Source organism: Drosophila willistoni (assembly GCF_018902025.1).
Source record: "Drosophila willistoni isolate 14030-0811.24 chromosome XR unlocalized genomic scaffold, UCI_dwil_1.1 Seg144, whole genome shotgun sequence".
NCBI lineage: Eukaryota > Metazoa > Arthropoda > Insecta > Diptera > Drosophilidae > Drosophila > Drosophila willistoni.
In genome coordinates, this window is record NW_025814057.1 from 862,188 (window position 1) to 883,011 (window position 20,824).

The window sequence follows — 20,824 nt, forward strand, 5'->3', positions numbered from 1 at the left end:
TTTACGCTTGTCACAATTTCAACTTCTCTAGTAAATCTTTTCTAAACCATAACTTGATCAACTACCACAAAAAGGAAGCAGGGAATACGTTTTGATTGCCACCAACAATAACTATAATCATAAACAATTTGCTGGACAGCTTTATAGCCTTTCTATATGTCATTTAAACAATCCGTTACTGGTTTAGATTGAGAGGAATGTCCCAGTCTCAGCTGTTTTTAAATATATGTGCTAATTTCTCATATATGCAGTCATGTAGCTGCCTTCAAAATGTTGCATTTCCCTTACATTTATTGTACTTTTTATTTTGTTTCGCTATCTATGAAATGTTTTGTAACCTAATTTGTGTGGCGTTGACAGGATGTTTAGAAGAAGCATAGCGCATAAACAAAATGACATGGGAGCCAATTAATGTCGCCCGTGTCGTTGCAGCCAATGACCCCTCCGTCTAACCGCCCCTCTACCATCGCACACGTAGAGAACTCTCCAACTAGTCTTCCTCCGCCTCTGGGCAGTGTTCATAATTTTCTCTGCCAAATGGGCAATTTGTTGTAGTTAGTTAGAGAGAAGAGAAGAGCAGAGCAGAGCATTTCTGTAGATTTTCATTGTTATTATTGCGCCACTTCTGCGTGGTATCTGTCTTGCCCCTTTCTCTCTTTTCGCCCCCTCCCATCATCATTGGTAGTTCGCGTTCCATTGCTAGAGGCAGTCATTTAGTCAGTTGTATGTATATTAATTTTGATGCTGCCAAGAGGCCAAAAGCAAACTGCACATTTACATGCAAAGAAGTCAGCAGTGGAGGGGTTAGTAGACGAAGACGAGTAGAGTTGCCATCTATAATTTGTTAGCTCTTAGAGTGGGCCTAATGGGAATAGCCACACCTACTTTGAAGTCAGTGTAGTCATAAGCCTTCTTCATCGTTCCTAATGTCAATCTAAATGCGAAATTCTCTCGACTGGAAAAAGTTTTCTGGCATTATTTTTATTTGGATCACAAAACACATTACAACAAAGGTGGGCGGAGAACACAACGAGAGTGTGTACGTACGTATAGATGGTTGAATGGGGGGATGGGTGGATGGGGGGTGGCAGATGAAGTTTAGTGCTCCTTGAGCAGTGGGAAAAACTAAAAATTTCTATAAATCCGCACTTATTCCCAAAACTATAAAAAACGCGCAACAATTGCAACAGCACATTTGCTTTTAAATATGTAACAGCAACAGCAGCAGCAGCAACAACATCAGCAACAACTGACTAGTAGGAGTAGGTGGATAGCTGACTTTGCCATAATTTAGACGACTGCAGCCAAAACTGCGCTCAAGAGTTGGCCCCAGTTCGCCCAGCTAAGCCCACTTTGTAGTCATTTGCCTGGGACCAAGAAACCAGCAACTGGGCGAGAGCCACGGCAGCAGCAACATCGTCACTGTGGGCAGCAGCAACTGGCAAATGTATGCCAGCAATTTAGACGACTTGGTTGGCGCGCGCTTGCTAAATTACCAAAACAAAAGGAAACGATAACTTGCAACAGAGCAGAAAGAGTGAGAGAGTAGGTGGGTGGGACAGAGTAAGCGCAATGGGATGAGGACGTCTGTTGCTGCTGCTGTTGTTGAGGGCGTGGACACAAAAACACAATAAAACTTATTTACGAGTCACGGCGGGAAGGCGTAAAGGCGGCAGCGGCGTCCCCTACGTAGTTCATTGTAATGCACTTAAACGAACGATTGAGAAGAGGACGCATTTCACGGGACGGGGGACAAAAGATGCGCGCAAATGATATGCAAAAAACCAAAAACAACAGCAACAAGGAAAATATAAAAAAAAAGTAGCAAGGAACTGAATAAGGTAAAGGCAGTTGAATGTTTCGGTTAAAGGGTAAATGAGTGCACAGCATGAGGCGCATGAATGAAAAACAGTAAGGAGCAAAGGGGCTGAGAATGTACGCGAATGGGTCAGTTATATGGGGTTGTTGTTCCATGCACGAGGACGGGGAGAGATAAAAGAGCGGGACGTGTTTTAGCCAGGGTAATATAAATGAAAGCAACAGGGGCAGGCACAACAACGGCAGGCAAACATAATAAATACACTTGGCGAATAACTCGATGAAGTAGTCTACAAGACACGAAAATGACAACAGAATATCAAAAATAAAGATATCAGAAGAGTAAGACTAATTAATTAATATTGTCGTTCTCTTATTCTGTCAAGTGGCTTATGCCAATTTCTCCAGAGCTTTGACTAAGCTTCTTTAAATGTGTTGCATTTATATAGCAATTAAATAACTTTTCCCAATTGGCACTTTTACACTTTTCAGTTCTTCAATGTACATTATATAAGCTTTACTCTAAAACTTTTTCTTTGCAGGTAGGTTCTCCTAACGAAATCGGTCTCTCTCTCTCTCTGTCTTTTCAACCATGGTAAGCGAATAAATGTCAAGTCCAGGGAGTCGTTTAATAACTGCAACTTGCAACGCCTCTTTAAGTTTTAATAACTAGACACATTACGCATACGCCCCATTAAGTTATACACATACATACCTATGTACATACGTACGTATGTACCTCTGTGTAGTTCACATCAGTTCTGTACTGTTGAGTCCGGTTGAGTTGAGTAGAGTCTAGTTGAGGCTAAGTTTTGTGCAGTGCAATGCAATTTAAGTCATTGCCAATGTGCAGTTGGAGTCTACGGCTACATCTACGAGAATTTTCGAGTCGTCTGCCTCGTCCTGGTCCTGGTCCTTGTCCTCGTCACAGTACGTAAAGTTCTCAGTAGTCAGTGAAATTGCGCGCCTTGTTTATTGTTGTTGTTACTTTGCTGCAGTGTTGGTTCTGTTGCCTTTATTATGGCGCTTTATTGTCGGCTGCTGCATGGAAATTGTGTGAACTCAGCGCCTTTCTTTGCATCGTCATCATCATCTTCATCGCCATCATCATCATTATCAACATCTTGGAGTTCTCCTCTCACCCACCACTGGAGACTTAAATATTTATGGCTTGCAATACTTTGTACGATTATTTATGCCTTCGTTTGTTTGTCAGCCGTATGACCGAACGGCCAAGTGACCAAGCGACCAGCCGACGACCTTGTGTGTACGCATGCAAATTATGCCGCAGGCGAAGAAGGAAAAGTGAAAAATAGTCAGCGGCTCATTAAAATGTATAGCCAAAAAGAGTGTGTGCATATGGATGAGGTAGAAGAACTGGCGCCTGGACAAGGGCGCACCATTTAAGGAGTGGCCAGAGCAGCGGGAATATGAGGAGTAATCGAGCGTGTAATAACCGATAATCCATTATATATCAATTTTTATTGCACTCACAAAGAAGAAAAAGACGTAAAAAGGACGGAGAGAGTAAGTGGAGGAAAAAAAAAACAACAATTTATGGGTCTAGCCAGATGAAATTCCATTTCGTTCTGCGTAGAAAAAGAAATAGAACAAATACGATAACCATAACTGAATCAAATTCATACCGATTTAAATGATTTCTGTGAAAGGTGCGAATAGAATGGTTAAATAAAATGCATTTAAGAATATTCAAAAAGATTCTAAATGAAAGACACAAGGTGCTCATGATATCTGAACAAAAAGCAAAATCGATGTTTGTATCCTTAGTCATTAGTTATCTTATTTAAAATTGATTGAGTACTTGCGATTTCCGCTTGTGTCAGCGTTTTTCTTCTTTTAGTCTCTCAAATAAAACTCGAAAAGTAGCGTTACCTGTTCTGACCTGATCCACAGTGAAATCGGGTATGAAAGTCGTGTATGGTCTTAACGGAAAATAGCAATTATATTTGCACGACCACGTAACGGCAATGCGGCACGCCAAATTGTAGTTAGATTTTGATTTGCTCGGTTCTAGAGCAATATTTTTGACAGTAACTGTGAATCGCATTGTGTGCCCCCGCAACTGTAAATGATTCGAGCATATCATCAAGAAGTTTTTACTCAGCTGCTAATTAGTAGCTGCAAATTTTGAAGCATCATCCTTCTTTTAGCGTTTGGCAGATGATGGAGAAATATCGTATATCGGTTGTCATTATAACCTCGCCCCCCTCCCACTCCACTCTTTCCCCATCACTTGCCTGCCATGTGACTGAAGTCAGGGTTTTTTTTGGCAACTTAGTTGGTTGGCTGTGGTTAATTAGCAAGCAATATTGAACGTTAATGTGAAATAAATCGCAGCAAAAGAAATACATACTTATATATTTATACACAGACGGAAAGAAAGAAAGAGAGAGATGGGGAGAGCGAGAAAGTAAGAAAAAGTCCATGGCAGAAGCGTTGCTCACTTAATTATGTTGACGTTTATGCTATAGCATATAGGAATAGCTGAAGCTGTAGCTCCAGCTCGGAGTCACGGGGGCACCCACATAGTAGAAACCGAGCGGTAATCATTATTAATGATGACTTTTAGTTTACAAGCTAATTATTTGTTACTGTTACTTGGAACGGCGGTTCGGGCCTGGCCCGGCGCGGCCATTGCTCGAGGCCAAGCTCCAGAGTGAATCTTGTTCTTTAGCTGCCTCATTCCATTCGATTTTGTTGATGGCTCATGCCACGTTCTTGCTTTGCTTTGCGTCGCTTCGCTTTTTTGCCACTTTGCCATTTTCGCTTTGATATCATTTTAATTAATTTATTATATCGATGCCAGCTTTTGATGTTGTATTAATTACATTTTGTGTAAAAAAAAAAATGTTTTGCATATTGCCTTAGCCTTATGTAATCAGGGAAATGAACCGAACCTAATGAAACGAAACCAAGAGGCCCTTCGCATTGAAAGGTCAAGAAAGACGGATAGTGAAAGAGAGGGAGAGAGAAACAGCGATAGATATAGGGAGAGGACATGGGCAGACAGACGTATGTAGGTGTCAGAGCTTGGCGGCAATTGATGAGTAATTCATTCACATTTTGTGATTTGATTGATATTTTCGCCAATCACAAAACGTATACCCACTATATGTATAAATGGTCGCATAATTGCCATATGTATGTAAATTTTTCGTAATCGGCTTAAGCCAAATAGAGAAAGAGAGAGACAGAGAGGGGAGTACGCAAGACAAATGACCCGGCTCATAGAGGCAACACAGAAGCTAAGCAAACAAATCAAGTTAAATGAATGTGAATCGATTCAAATAAAACAACGAAGTGGTCATAAAAAAAGATACAGACAATAAATGAAGGCATTGAAAAATGTGGTAATCAGTTTCGAAATTAGGTCACAAGAATTGCGCAGACGCAGCGCCGCCTAGAAAGGAAATCCCGGACTCGGACATAAGTAGCTCCAAGAGTTGCTAACAATTTAACAATAGTAAACGAAAGTGGCTAATGTCGTTAATACCTGAAATACAAGGTTCTTCTCTTAATGCGACAATTTAAACAATTTCATTCGTTGCCGTTTGTCTGTGCTAAAGAATCTGAGCTAATCAACTAATATCAAAAGTCACGTCAAAAGATTACAAAATGAATATTATTATTTACATACATATGTACGTATGTTTTGATTTTCAGTTTTACTTTTAACAATTACGCAAACCAAATCACGACAGTACAGCAACCATGACAACAATGGGCCTCATTTTTTCCTCATTTTCACAAAAAAAAAAAAGTGCGTGGGAAGAAATAATAATAAAAAAAGAAGCAAATCAAAAGCAACAACAGCAGCTATCAGCTAAATGAAACCAAACAAAAGCAACGACAACAACAAAAATAAAACCATTTACAGCATAAAGAAAGAGAAAAAAAATTATTACGAAATTACTTCAACAACGACGACAAATTGGATGCAGCAAATGTAAAATTAAATAAAAATGCAAAAATGCAATTAAAATGCACAGCAACAACAGAAAGCAAAAGGAAGGAGTTGGCGGAGGTATTGCTGCTGGCTGGTGGGCGTGGCAAGAGAAGGAGAAAAGGTCGCTAGCTCACGATGGGAATAATTAAAACAATTTTTCCCTTTTTCAATTTCGCGTGTGTGTGTGTGTGTGACACAAAACAAAAGCGAAAGTGTTGAAATATTTATGCAGAAAATGCACAAAAAAACAACATCGAAAAAGTGAACAACAAAAGTTGCTGCTGGCAAAGGTAACCCATGACAATTGTCACCAGCAGCAACAATAGCAATAACAACAACAACTTCTACAGCGAAAACATCAACACTAACAAAAACAAAAACAACACCAACAACAAGTGGAATTTTTAATTCACATTTTTAAATGCTGCAGTAGCAACAATTCCATCGTTGAATGCGAGTGTCGCTTTACAAGTTTTAAAATCAGTTCATTTTTGCCAACTGACAATGTCTTTTCAGTTTTTATTTCATTACTGTCGCAATGCTGGATTCATTATGTTTTCATAAAATATCATAAACTTTTCAAACTTGTCTCGTTTTTGGCATTTGTATTTTAAACGACTCACGAATTGTGTGACTAATTTTGGTATTTTTTTTCAATTATTTGTTGTTGTTGTTGCCGTGTGGCTGCTGGTTATTTCTGCGCCTGCGCCACCGTCTTTGGCTGTTGGCTCTTGCTTTGGTTTCGCTTGTCTGCGGAGCGTCTGCCCCATGCCTTTTTGCTGAAATAATTAAAATGGAAATTGCATTCGCAGTTGTTGTTACTGGCCAGACGAACGAACGAACGAACGAACAAACAAACAATGTGAGTACATACATAGAGTGAGTGTGTGTGAATCCACAGTTAAATGCGCTAATAACTTTATTCAGTTGCTTGCTATGTTGGCTGGTTTGCTTGTTGTCTGTTGGCATTGCAACATTTTGGCTTAGATTTCTATCGGTGGTGAAGACAATCGTAAGGAAATTGCAAGAGTTGCTGCCGTTGGATGTTGTTGTTGTTGTTGTGATTGTTGTTGTTGCTATTGCCATTGTTATTATTATTGCTGCTGGTTGGTTTTATTTGTTATGTGTGTGTTTTTAATGCACTTCAAAGTTCATGCGTGTGAAGGGCAATGAGTCTTATCTAATACCCAAATAATGCTATCGTCAACATGAGTGAGCTTGGAATTAATGTGAATTTTGTAATGAAACGTTAATCAAAAGTACCTCTTTTGCATGTCAATTCAATTGAATTTTCATGGAAAATCGCATATAGGAAGGTATCAACACCTTATTTATATTTAAGAAGTCGGATGACAAAACCTAAAACCGTGGAGAATACAGACATCTAGTAGAAGTTATTACAGGCAAATCAATTACTTTTCTTTGTTAGTTATTATTTAGTGTTCTATTGCCAATTAGGGTCGTTCTCAGTTTAAATTCTTATTATTGTTTTAAAGGTACTAAAGATATATATACCTCGTAAAATGTTGTTATTGATCTCTTGTCTTGCCTTAATCCTAATCCGCTCCTGACTATTTGGCAACATTTGTAGCCAGGCCATAAATTGTTTTAGTTTGTTGTACAAAGCCCACAAATTGGCTCAAGCTGGAAATTATTTATTAATATACATAAAAACCAAGAACAAAAACATTAATAAATACTGTGTACGGATTCTGTTCCCCTTGTACTAAGCCGTCTCATATTCATCGCCCTTATACACAAAGAAGAAAAAAAAACGCACTCACGTAAAAACTGGCTCGTCTATGTGGCAATTAAAATTCAAGCCGCATCGTCGCTTAATGTCATAATTATGAGCCAACTAAAGAGATTTACGTATTTTGTTTCATAACTTTGGCCAACAACTGGACAACTGTCCGGAGTGCTGACTGCCCCCTGTGCGTGTGAGTTTTTCTCATTTCCACGAGACACAGTTGTTGTTGTTGTTGTTGTTGTTGCTGCTGTTGCTTGTTACCATTGTTGGCCATTGATTATGCAGCAAAGGCAAAGAGACAGGAAGATAGCAAGACTAAGGCACGAGACACACGAGAGACACGTCAACTTCTCGGCGTGTTAACGTTAAAGACTAAATATATAAATGCGTGTAATTAAAGGCTACACAGTTGTCAGGCAAGTCACGTAATAAATATAACAAAAATTTAATTAACCAAATTAGCCATAGAATTGTGCAAAAAACCAAAACCAAAATGAGAAAGCAATAACAACAAAATTATTATATTGTATTATTATTATACTCTTAAATTGTTGCACAAATTACCAGCCATTATGAATGTAATCAATCAATTATGAAAATGTGGGGAAAAAAAAATAATAAAAAAAACACCATCAGGCCAGGCCACCATCAATTAATTGTGTGGGGCAACAAAAAACCGTTAATAAGATTTGAAACCAAAACGTTCCAGCAAATGTCCTACCAAAAAGAAAAACTGCACAAACAAGAAAAAACAAAAATGATTACCGCTAATAAAATTTACAGTATTTTCCGATTGTCAGTTGTTGATAATCAAATGCTGTCATACCCTGGCTAAATCATCACGTAAACGAACTTTCCATCCATTTTAAATCCATGGATTGGTAATAGCCAGAACAGAAAAGTAACGACATTTATAGAGAGTTGATACAATTTATACTTCTATTAATTCGATTATTCGTGACTTTTCGGTGCTGAATCCAGCATTATTATTGTCTTCTGTTGTCCTTATAAATGGAATATTTTCTCATCGAGTATTATTGAAATGTTCTTTTACGGAATACACTCTGTGCTGTTCAAAGTTCTGTTTAATAGGTATAAAAAGTATAATGAGTAAAATGATTTCATTGCTGTCTCTGTCAGTTTCTGTTGTTTTTTTCCCCTTCTGTTGCATACTTTTCAGGCAACAATTTGCCTAGCCATTGACCTGACAATAATGACGACCGAGCATGGGCTGGGCAGGGGCATGGGTCCGGGCTATGGAAATTTAATCAAATGAAAGCTAGAGGCATTTAGCCTTTAAATACAATTAATTAATCATGCCAGAACAAAGTTATTTACACACACACACACCCTCGCACACACAAAGTTGTACATTTATATCTATAGATCTCTCTCTCTCTCTCTCTCTATCTTTACCTCTATCTCTCTTTCTCTCTCTCTCTCTCTGTAAACGTGTTATATATGTATGTGTGTGTGAGTGTCTGCTATTTCAAGCGTAAACTGTGACGATTTTTTGTTGTTATTATCATAGCTGGTGCTGCTGTTGGTGCTGATGCCACAGGGCTATAGGGTTCGAGGGGTTCTAGGGTTGGAGGGCTGGGTGAGTGCCGCAATATTAACATATCCTGCGTGTTTAAGTTACGCATAAAATTATATCCTGATTGAATTGCACCCAGCCAACAACGGCCAACGCCACGTAAAATATGCGAATTTCAATAAAGTTGCTACCAACAGTTTGTTGCTGTTGTTGCCGCCTGTGTGTTGCTGATGTCGGCTATAGCAATGGGCAGCCATTGTTGGTCTGCATTGCCCACTGCTTGGTCCTCGTTCTCGACATTGTCAACCACCTTAAAATGCGCGCCCACGCACATAAATCACGTGCGTGAATCTCTGCTTACAACATACATACATATACCTATATATATATCTATATATATATATGTATGTAGAAATATATTTGTGTGTGTGTGTGTGTGTGTGTGCTCCTGTATCCCGGCAACTGTTGGCAAACGGAAAATCAGCAGCAGACGCAATTTTTGTTTCTGGCTCTTGTTGTTCCTGCTCCCGTCTGTGTATGTGTGTGAGTGTGTGTGTTTGGACGTGTGTGTTTGGGTGTGTGCGTTAACAGCCTATCGGCTGAACTGCATCCGGATGGACAACGGTTAAAGCATTATTGTTGGTGCTGGTCCTGTGCACACGTGTCAATGGCAGCAGGAACAACAACAACAACAACAACAACTACAAACAGGGCACATTTTCACTGTCGTGTTTAATTAGACTGCCCCGAAGGTGTGCAACTGCAGCAGTTACCCCATCAAGTTGCCCCTTTAGACTATTATTTCAATACACTACAATTTGAAGAGTTGTGCGAAATACGTCTTAATTAAAATGACAAATGACCTTAGTTACAGTGGAAAGTGTGTTAAGCAGTCAGTGTTAGTTAGCTAGTCATGTCATTATAATGCTTGTATGATTTTATTTTTTGTTATTGTTAAATTAAACACACACACACATAATCACTTGACGGAGAGGAAAGGACGGCCATTTGGGGTCCATTTTTGGCCCAAGGCAGTAGATGAAAATTTTTGCATATATGTATGTATATGTACATAAATGTGGTGTGTGAATGTGAGTGTGTGTGTTTGCGTTTGCATACAAAGAATGGGCTGACACGTGATTTCCCAGCAATTAAGCACTGTTTGTACTTTGCCACCGCGCAACATGATTTTCTTTTACTTGCTTTTTGTTAGGTCTTTCAGCAATTTACAATTGCGTGCATTACCTGTGCCACTACGATTGTCATACGATATTTAAACTAACAAATTAATAGGCGTGCATATAATCAAGAGAGAATTTATAGCATAATTTGCATACTTCAATTTTTTGTTGTCGTCGTTATTGTTGTTGCTGCTGCTGATTTTACCCCACAAGGGCCATGCAGTTACTGTCAATTTCTTATCATTTAAAAAGCATAAATGTCTGTCTAAAGAGCCCAACATTTATGAGAGCCAGCTTAAAGCGAGTTTTCCCCCCAACACACTTCAACCCACTCCACCTCACGATGAAGAGAGCAAAAGGCAACATTCAGACAGTTCAAAAACAAAGCTGCCCCAGAGAGATGAAATGGAGATGGGAAGCAAATGCATAGAACAATCCCAGCAGCAGCAGCCTAACCGCAACGGCAATGGCAACGGCAACATCATTGACATCAGGCATATGCTCAGGCCCAGGCCCAGGCCCAACTCCCAAACGACTCGCATGTCGCCCTGTCATATGCGCAAATTAGTCGTTAGTCGACGTTTGGTTTTCAAAGTTCTTTGGCTTGGGATCGGGATGGATGCGGCTCTGTCTCGGCCTCGGTCTCGGTCTCGGGCTTGGGTTTTTGATTCTGACTGTGGATGCTGAGCAAGTTTAATGACTTTGGCGTTAGATGCTGTCGTCGTCGTCGTCGTTGCCGTTGCCGTTGCCGCTGATGAGGCGCATGATAATGACTCATGATGGCCGTCGTCCCAGTCGCATCGCAAAAGTTTTTAAGCTCCGCGAATGCAGCCAAATGCTTTAGCATGCACTTCAATGCACACATTTAGAGAAAAAGAGAGAGAGATGGAGAGAGGGAGAGGGGTAGAGAGAGTGGGACGGGGACAAGAGACAAAACAGTTCCGGGCTGTGTTTTCTATTTTTCCATATATATGTATATTTAAATGTAGCATTAATTAGCATGTCGCTTTTCACTCCTCCTATGGCTTATGGGTTCCTTGACTCGACTTGAGTCGCTTAGTTCATTTAATTTCACTGATTCTCACTGATTTCTTATTTCTCTCTCTCTCTCTCTCTCTTTCTCTATCAATCTTGCTTTCTCTGTCTCTGATTCCGTCCCATCATCATTTTGATTTGTCTCATTCTCCGTCAAACATTATGCAATCATCGTAGTCATCTCTTTTCTGTGTTTTATGGCATTCAGCATACCTTATTCTACTCTTCATCTTCATTCCAGCTAAAAAGAGAACTGAATTCGCCTTCACTTAATTATGCAAAATTTGTGCAACTTTTGTGCCTTCCTATGAGTTAGCATGGCAAATGTCTCTTAAGTGCGGGCAACTTAATGAATGAAATCTGCTTAGAAAATTTTAGCAAACAAAACCAAAACATTTCACAAACAATGAGGACTGCTTTTATCCGTTTGAACGAAGGATCACAGGAATACAAAGCACTGCTGTTTAAATTCTTTCACAACTACAATTCAACGATATTATTTAACGTCTGACATTTGATCTTTCGGAAGTTTTTTCATTAAAATGTGAAATGCTGTTTTGTATGAAACTTGTCCAATTCATGATACAATACAATGATTATTTTTAAGCTAATTAAGCCAATGTGTAAAAAGTGTTAAATTTTCAATCTCCTTTTTTGTTTGTTGTTGTCTCTCCGCTTTTTCAATGGAAAACGTTTCGGCACCTGCTATCCAGTTTGGCTTTCTTTAAGCCACAAAAAAAGAGACGAAACTAAACCAAATCACTGGCCATGTAATTGTTGTGTATCTGTAACAGCAACTTTTGCAATTGTTGCTGCAGTTTCACTTTCTATGGCAGCAGGAGCAGCGGCAACTGAGTTTCATTGGCGACACTTGCAATGAAAGTGAATTTCGGTTTCGGATTTTTTGTTGTTGGATGTCGGGAGTTGAAGTGTCGTTAACCCAATTTGAAAGCATTTGGCCAGGCATCATGCAAATGCAATGAATGCAATTGCTGTTGTATCAGTTGCCGTGGTGGTGGTGGTGTTGGTGGTGCTGCTGCAGCTTTTGTAGAAGAGACGTCAACAGACAGAGACAGGTTTCAACTTTTGCTTTCGCTGGTCAAAAAGGAAACCAGTTCAAAAAGTTTGCTCACTGCTTGATTTTTGTGTTCGATTGCAGCATAACCAAGCCGGCTTTAAACTGACTCAACTACCAGTTGTTGCCAATATTGTTGCCGTTGCCGTTGTTGCCGTTGTTGCTGTTGCTCAGACTAATGACGTTGCTCATATTGCACCAATTAGCAGAGTGCTGCTGCTTTTGTGGCTGGTTTCTAGTCTTCTCTGATGCAGTTCTACGCCTTGACTTATGGCCCCAGCTCGGCAATTAAGTTGGTAATTTTATCATGAACTTTGCATCTCCGACGTTTCGGTCAAGTGCAACAGCCACTCCTCTCTCCGATGGTGAGATTTAGTTTAGCCTCAGAAAAATTTGATATGAGCTACAATTGCTGCCCTATGTGCGGCATGTGAGTGTGTGTGTGTTGCAAGTATACGTGGGCACAGCATATGTGTGGTTCGGAAGAGTCCTGGCCACTTTTTCCAACATTTTGTTACAAATTGTTTAGTGCAATTTGTCTTGGTCAAATATTTACGTAAAATGCCCACACAGACACACGAAAGTATTATTTGCTGGTAAATTTATGTCAAAAACCATAGGCAAAAAAATTCAAAATACCAAAAATGCACATCTTCAAAATTGTTGGTGTTTCTATCCCACTCTCTCTCTCTCTCTCTCTCTCTCTCTCTCTCACACACACACTTTCTGTAGATACTAGCGAGGAGGTGGGGTTAGTTAAGGCTGTCAATTTGGTATAGAGTCTAGACTAGGCCATAAATTATGCAAGACAACAGGAATAGCAACAGCTTGGCCCCAGCAGCCTGCTGTTAGGCTATGATTTTTTCTAACAATTTGCAATGCGCTCTCTTCGTCTACTTGAATGTTGAATCAGTTGCAATTTGCATGCAGCGCCCTAACGCAAGGCTGGGAGAGACTTTTCCTATTTTTTTCCCGACAACCCTCCATCCTTCTAACCACCTACTGGCCATCCGAAAACCATTGAAAAGTAGCCGCACACTTGGCCCAGTTCAAAGAATCGGAATAAATGGCAAGCATTGCAAGTGGCCCCAATGTATTGCCCATCGGCTGCATAATTATACTCTATTCTAAATGAAGAGTATGCCACCTATACTATAAACTGAAATGAAAATAATTAAAACTAACCAGCAATGAAGAAAATCTCTTAAACTTACGAAATGAAACAAACATTATTATCGCAGAAGGGATGAGTGTTAGGTGGAGGAGTAGATGACAGCTTATAGATTTTTTCCATTTTCCCCACATAATCATAGTGTATTTCCTTCGTCAATTTTCCTTGCCTTTATGGTTTTATATCATTGAAACTTTCTTGTTTTATTTAAATTTTGTGGCAGGTGCATTTGAGGATACTTCTTCGCCTTATGGTTCCCCTCTGTTCGCTCTCATGGTCTGATTTTCCCTACCTGCTGCCTCTTTTTGGCTAGCTGCTACTACTACGCTGGTACGCACTTAAAGCCCAATGGATGGCAATTTTTGCAAAAGTGTAAAATAAATTGGCAAATATATGCGAATGCTGGGATATGAAAAGCAAAAATGAAATTGATATTGCTGACTGCCAGACTCTCCACTGTAAGTGTGTGTAGGTGAATGTATGTGTGTGGTTAGGGCGGAGCTAAGGGCATTGGCTGAAGAGAAATTGTGAGTTGAGATGATTTTTGCCAATTTGTGTGCCAGTTGAGAACGTTGCAACAAAATGTTTAAATATGCTAAAAGTGTACACGGCTAACGAGCCGGTAAGCACTTGACACATAAACATACACACACAAACATGTTCATACATTTCATATTCAAAATCACTAGCCAATTTTTAGTGGCTGGCAAATGTCAAAAAGTCACAACGATGTTTGCTTAAAACGCTAAGCACTGCCAATGAATTCTGTTGCCATCAATAAGTCAGCATTCACAGCAGAATAAAGAGCTAGAGCAAAAGCAGATGGAGACAGAGAATCAGAGTCAGAGTCGGAAGAGCATCCACACGTTTCCGGCAGATACAGATACATAGATACTCACTGACAGCGACTGCTGCTGGCATTAGATAAATTCTTTTTGCAGTCAATGCACACAGACACAGACACACACACATATATGTACCTACACACACAACACGTGAAGTTGGCGATATATAAAATGAAATTTACACAAATATGCGGCAACTATCCTCCACCCACCCCCCTCCCAACCATATCGTGTTGCCTCTCTTACTCGTTCGCTGTGGAGCCTGTCAAAGGCGTATCTTATCTTCATTTGCCGACTGGCCGCATTGAACTGAACTGAACATTCTCCTCTGCTTTTGCCGTAGCTTGCCTTCTATCTCTCTTCCTTACTTACTCCTTTTGGCTGTTTTCCTTAACATTCCTGGCAGTTTTTCTTTTCGCAGCCGCGCCTTTTTCTCAGCCTGTCCAAAATCATTTGGGCTATTTAACTTTTAAGACTAATTAATTACGAAACGACGAAATGAGCAATGTCTAGAGATGGCTTAGAGCTTAGATGGAACCAGCTAGAAATTGAGAAGTGGAAATACAGAAAGAGAGAGAGAGAGAGAGAGCATACGATAGAAGAAGAATTTTCCATTTTCTTCAAAGCTTTTCAGTGCGCTTTCTTGTTCTTGCTGCTTTTTAATTATTTGGCGCCCAAAGTCAGTTCAAGTGGCCAGTCGAAGTCGACGTTTGGCGTTGGCGTTTTCCTTGACGTTGGCCTCTTGCTGTGCGGTTAAAAGTTAAGCCGACCAGTCCACTAAGTAGCCGTGGCCATCTTCATCGCCATCTCCATGTAATTGATGCCGTCGACTTCTCTCTGTGTGTGAGAATTTTATTCTTTTTTCTCATTTCATTTTCGTGGGTTCATGAACTCTAGTCGCTGTTTCGGTTACTTTTAAATACCCTCAGCTTTGGCTTTGGCTCCGGCTCTGGCTCGTTAAATTTTTTGTTTGAGGATTTGCGTCTTTAAGTGGCTGTGACCAGGAAAAATCGGTAGCCAAATAGCATTTACGCGGTCATAAACATTTATCGTAAGTTTATATTGCTTTTGAAGTGAATTTGGATTCATAGAAGTAGTTTAACTTCTTCCCTTCTGTTTGTTTGTTTCTCTCTCATCTTGATCTTTTTGCGCGGAAACCGACATTGAAGTCAAATGAGTTATTTCTTTATATAGATAGATGTTTGTGGGAATAATATTAAGATTAATTTAATTCTTGGTAAATACCGGTAAGCAGTTTGTTTTCAAAAAAGTCCTTAATATATGGATGCAAAATCAGATGAGATGCTCGATTGTTTTACAGTTTAATAATTTTGTTCTTTTTTAATTAAATTGAAATTTCACTGATTTTGGCAATCGAAACCAGTTTATCATTAAGTCGTAACTTATAGTACTTTATAAGCCCCACCACCGCCCGTCGAGCTGCTGGTGATGCATCTCTCTGTCTTTCTTAAAGACTGAGTTTCTATTTTTGGTAATTTTTATAATTAATTTATTTGACAGTCGCCGACGCCGATGCCAGAAACAATTTGAAAGATTGAGAAATTGAGATACTCAAACTTGAACTCGGTTAATAGGCAAACCGAAAAATTTGAATGTTGTTAATGTTGCTGGACAGCGTCAGCTTTTAATGCAGTTTCGCAGAAATGACTACTGCCCGTATCTGCCGTACCGCCCTCTCTCCACATTGTCAGATCCCGCACGGCACGAGGCAATGAACGCCCAAAACTTGGCATCGAAAACTTGCCCAAAACCCGCTGCGTTAATCAATTTGCCAGTCGTAGTTGTCGTTGCCGTTGCCGTTGTCATTGTCGTCATATTCTTGTAGGCAACCGCATAAAACTGGCACAAGGTCTGGTTTGAGCTTGCGGTTGCTTGCGTATCCAACAGATATTGAGATACGCTTACCTACAATGAGAGATGTACCAAGCGGTTGGTCGACTTTCCGCTCGCGGTGTTAATGAAAAATGCGTTGGCCGGCAGCTACAGCAGCAGCAGCAGCAGCAATCCGCAATCGAGTTCATCAACTGCAAAACCTTGTCAACGCAACAAAATCTGGTTCCTTGTATTCCCCGAACCCGAATGTTGTTATTAGCCACGGCCAAGAAACAGCGGCATGAGCCTCTCTCTATTGGTCAGTCAGATTATAGGTAAGAAATTGAATTGGGAGTACCAGCAACATATAAGCAACATTGCAGCCGTTTATAAGTTGTATTTTAAATCTTTGTATATTGATGTATGTGTGTATGTACTTTTTGTGGCATTCATTACTTTCATGTTTCATCGGGTTTTCTCTTTCGCTTAATGTTTGCTTTTAATTATCAAATCATCACATGATCGTTATAAATGAGACAATCATCAAGTCGCTTTTGACAATGTAGCACACAATGACGATGATGCTGATGCAGACAATGATGAAGATGAAGATGATGTTGATACTGAGGGAGTTGCTGTTGGGAGAGTTGTTGCCATATCACCATTTGTTGTTTTTAGTAATTAATTTTCTTATTTTATAAAATTTATATATGAATTTGCATATTTACACAAAATTTTCGACTTTGTCTTATGCCAAGAAAAAAAAAAAAAGAAAGAGTAAACAAAAGACACAGAGCAACACAGTAAGACTTAGATGGTGAAACAGAAGATGAAGCATGAATTTATTTTATATGCGAATATTATTACAATCATATAGAATTGTTTTTTTGTGAGAGTTTATTACACTATGCTGTACAATTTCCCATTTTTCAATAATATTTTAAAGATTTGTTTTTTTTTTGTTTTAGTCAACAGCCGCTTGTTCGATCAGACGTAGATAACAGATAAAGGATACTCCTTTCACTCCGTTTGAGGCTACTTATTTTTTCGCTAATAAGCTTAAAGTTTACGAAATATCTCTCTCTCGAAATATAAATACATATATCTGAGCATTGCATTCGAAACGTAATCAATTGATCCGTATATACACATAGTGTTTTGTGAAAGGGTTTATTTTCTCGCTCTCTCTCCCTCTCTCTCTTTTCTGTACATTTCATTTCACTTTGTTTCGTGGAAATTTTTCGTGAAAAATCTCAGCCCTTTCGATTGGCTGTCTGACTGACTGGCTGACTGACTGACTGGGCTATTTGTGTCTATAAATCAGGCAGTGAAATACTTTATTGTTATCTCGGGCCACTCTCTTCTGCTTTTCGGCTTTGCATCTGCCCCCACCTTACCCCACTCCCTCCCAACCACTCACCACTCTTTAATGCCTTTCACCTTTCAAATTCAATTAACTGCAGGCAAATGGCAAAGCCAATCTACAAAATTCGTAAAGCAAATTGAAAAGCGTGGGATGATGTTGCCGATGTGGCCAATGTTGCTGCTTTTGTTTTTGTTGCTGCTGCTGCTGCTTCTGTTGCTGTTGGTACGCAAATATTTGCCATCAACATTTTTGTACGCTAATTTCCTCAGTAAATTTTTGGGGCTGACATCACGCGCGGAACGCATAAAGACAGATGCTGGAGAGAGGGAAGTAGATGTTGAGCGGGTCGATAGACATTTTAAAATAAAAACCGAAATTGTTGCAGCTCAGAACACACACACACACACACACACACACACAAATACAGACAGACAGAAGTAGAGACAAGAAGAACTGAAATTTCGTCACATATTTTTGCGTAAATTGCCGGAAAATCGCAAATCATTGAAGATAAACATCCAAGTCAAGAAATGAACAGAAGCCAAAAGATGAACGCGACGAACGAAAAGAGATGAAGACAGAGAACGCGATGGTAGATGGGAAGAGAGGGGGGCGGAGTGGCTGAGACACACCGAGGGCAGGGCAAACCGCTGAACCAAATATCGAACAATGTTAAGCAAACAGCAGAAATTCGGCAAGTTGTGTTTTTCGCTTGCACAACAACAAGAAATAAAAAAGGAAAAACTGACAAATCAAACAGAGAAAAATGTGCTCATACAATAAGAACCTCGACTCAGTGATACTCTAGCAAATAGATTAAAAGATTGATTTTACACATAAGTACGATCCTGATTAGCCCAAAAGTTTCATAGTTTAAGTTTCAATTTGACTTTCAATTCTAAGTTCATTTATACCCGCCTTGCCAATATTTTTGAAGGTGTATCAAAAAAAAAATCATCAGCCCATGTTCAATTTTCTGCGGTGTCGCTGCTGCTACCATTGCCGCCTGTCGTCGATGCCAATAAGCAATTGCTGAGAGCATGAGGTTGAAGTTTGACGTGAAGGAGGCGGATGGGGGGCGATTTGGATAGGTACCCGGCCCTATTGCACGAATCGAGTGCAGCGTAAAACGTTTTCGTTACACTTGAATTGCCAACGGGTCGGAAAGTAGTAGAGGAGGAACATTCGTCGTCGTCGTATACAGCGTCTCTCTAACTTCCTCAACTGTAACTTCAACGTCCGCGTCACAATTCGCTGGCTTTTCAACGCTTCTTTTACAGGCTTCAGCTAATTTTTTTCTTCCTTTTTTTTTGGTTTTAGTTGGCTTTTAGCTAGTGTCAGGATGTTAGCCAGACGAGAGATGATTGAGTTGAAAATTCGAGACTTGAACTGATTTACTCCATAAGAATTCGACATTACTACACCCACAACATACATGCGTATGTATATACAAATGTTGCTATTATATAGAAAATTTAACACTTATTATTATACTTAAGTCTTCTTTCGTGAGCTTGGTATTAAGTGTTCTCCATTCTTAGAAGGTCTAAACACTTAATGACAATTCTTAAAATTTGCATCGCAACTCGTGATGTCCCAAAATATAATCTAGAATGTACAATTTGAATCTGTCTTCTGGCATTTTGTTTTCTATGATCATCAACTTTCGCTTTTCTTTTTAGTTTCAGCTGAATGATTTGTAAAATTCTAAACTTGACAAAATAACGATTTGAGCTTTCCTCAAGCTTTTTATTTCGGATTGAATTGGTTTTCGGCTTTGGGTTTTTGATTAGGTTCTTGCTGTCTGCTATTTGGTTATATTCAGTTTTTAGCTTTTGATTTGTCTTTAGTCACAGCTGCTAAGCAAAACATTTGCTTGCTGGCTGGTTGGATGGCTGAATATCTGGCCTTTGCTTTGCCACCACATAGCCTTTCCCTTCATTTCCATTTCCATTTCATTTCCAGCTCATTTCACTTGAGTTGATTTGCTTCTAAGCCCAAATGGGGAAACACATTTCACTAGAATCGACATTAGCAACGATGGCAATGGCGGCGGCTGCTCTTTGGTAGTTTTTTCTTTCAAGCCTTCGATTCGGTTGGGTTTTAGTTTGATTGCATTTGATTGTAGCTTATCAGATATAGAAAGAAGATTTATGCTTCGTTAACTTTTTAGTGCAATTGCACAAAGACGTGGCCAGAAATCGAGAAACAAGGAAAACGAAGAGATGAGCTGGAGCTGGAGATGGAGATGAGATGAGTTGAGTAGAGATTTGCATGGCATCAAAAAGATAAAATTGCAATTTTAATTTTGTTTTAATTAAGTTTAGGCAAGTCATGTGATCGCTGACAGACGATGCCTTCACCCTTCTTCCAGCCAGCACCTTCTCCTTAACCATCGTCATTATCGTGTGTGAGAAAAGTGTTATAAATAGCTGACAGGCCTTGGGTTGCTGCTGGTGTTGCTGCTGATGACTCTTTCGCTGCTAAACTGCGCACTCATTTTGCCATTAGGGAAGTGGCAGCATCATCATCAGCATCAGCGGCCAGAAAACTCTCACTTTGGTCTATTAATGATGATTCGCACGCCCATCCCGCCTCCCAACCGCCCCCTCCCGCGTTCCCATGCTACTACAACTAAGAGCCTCTACACGTTGCAAGTTGAAATTATGCCGCGTTAATTGCGGCAGCCCCAAGGCAAAAACGCAATTTCGCCTTTGCTCGCTGAGGCGTTAAAACTGGCGACTGCACTACCCCAGTCTGCTCTGGAGCAGATGGGGCGAGCCTTGACTGTTCGCTGCTGCTTATCAAAAACCGCAACTGACCCTGACGTGATGCGATGTGTTTGATAAGTAATTGCCTTACATTTATATGCTGGCAAAAGTTAAATAAATACGAGTACTTCCAAGTACTTCTCATTCGACTCAAATGCAAAGATTTCCCGCCTCGCTGCACAATTAAAAGCTGTCAAAATTTCACTTTGCCTTGTTATGCTTTGTTTTCCGCCATCATCATTATTACGTTTATTGAAAATGCCTTTTGATTGTCTCTGCACATACACACACACACACAATTCAGCACCAATTTTCCAAATCATTTTCACACACGAATGCATTTCGCATTTTAGCATTTGGGTCCCGGAAATGCTTTTTTGCACTCCCTCGCGGATCTCTCCCTTTTTTTCTCATTCCATCTGTTACTCTGATTTTATTTTTACCAAAATAAAATTATTGTAATGCCTTACCTACC

At 39.8% G+C, this 20,824-nt stretch overlaps 2 protein-coding genes across 3 annotated transcripts in view; one reads left to right on the forward strand and one right to left on the reverse strand.

The window, feature by feature from the left end:
* The window catches only part of LOC6638890, a 103,577-nt gene that overhangs the window by 37,131 nt on the left and 45,622 nt on the right, over positions 1-20,824 (forward strand). The window lies entirely within an intron of this gene.
* The window catches only part of LOC6638889 (carboxypeptidase N subunit 2), an 82,011-nt gene that overhangs the window by 4,573 nt on the left and 56,614 nt on the right, over positions 1-20,824 (reverse strand). The gene's annotated exons all lie outside the window — the stretch shown is intronic.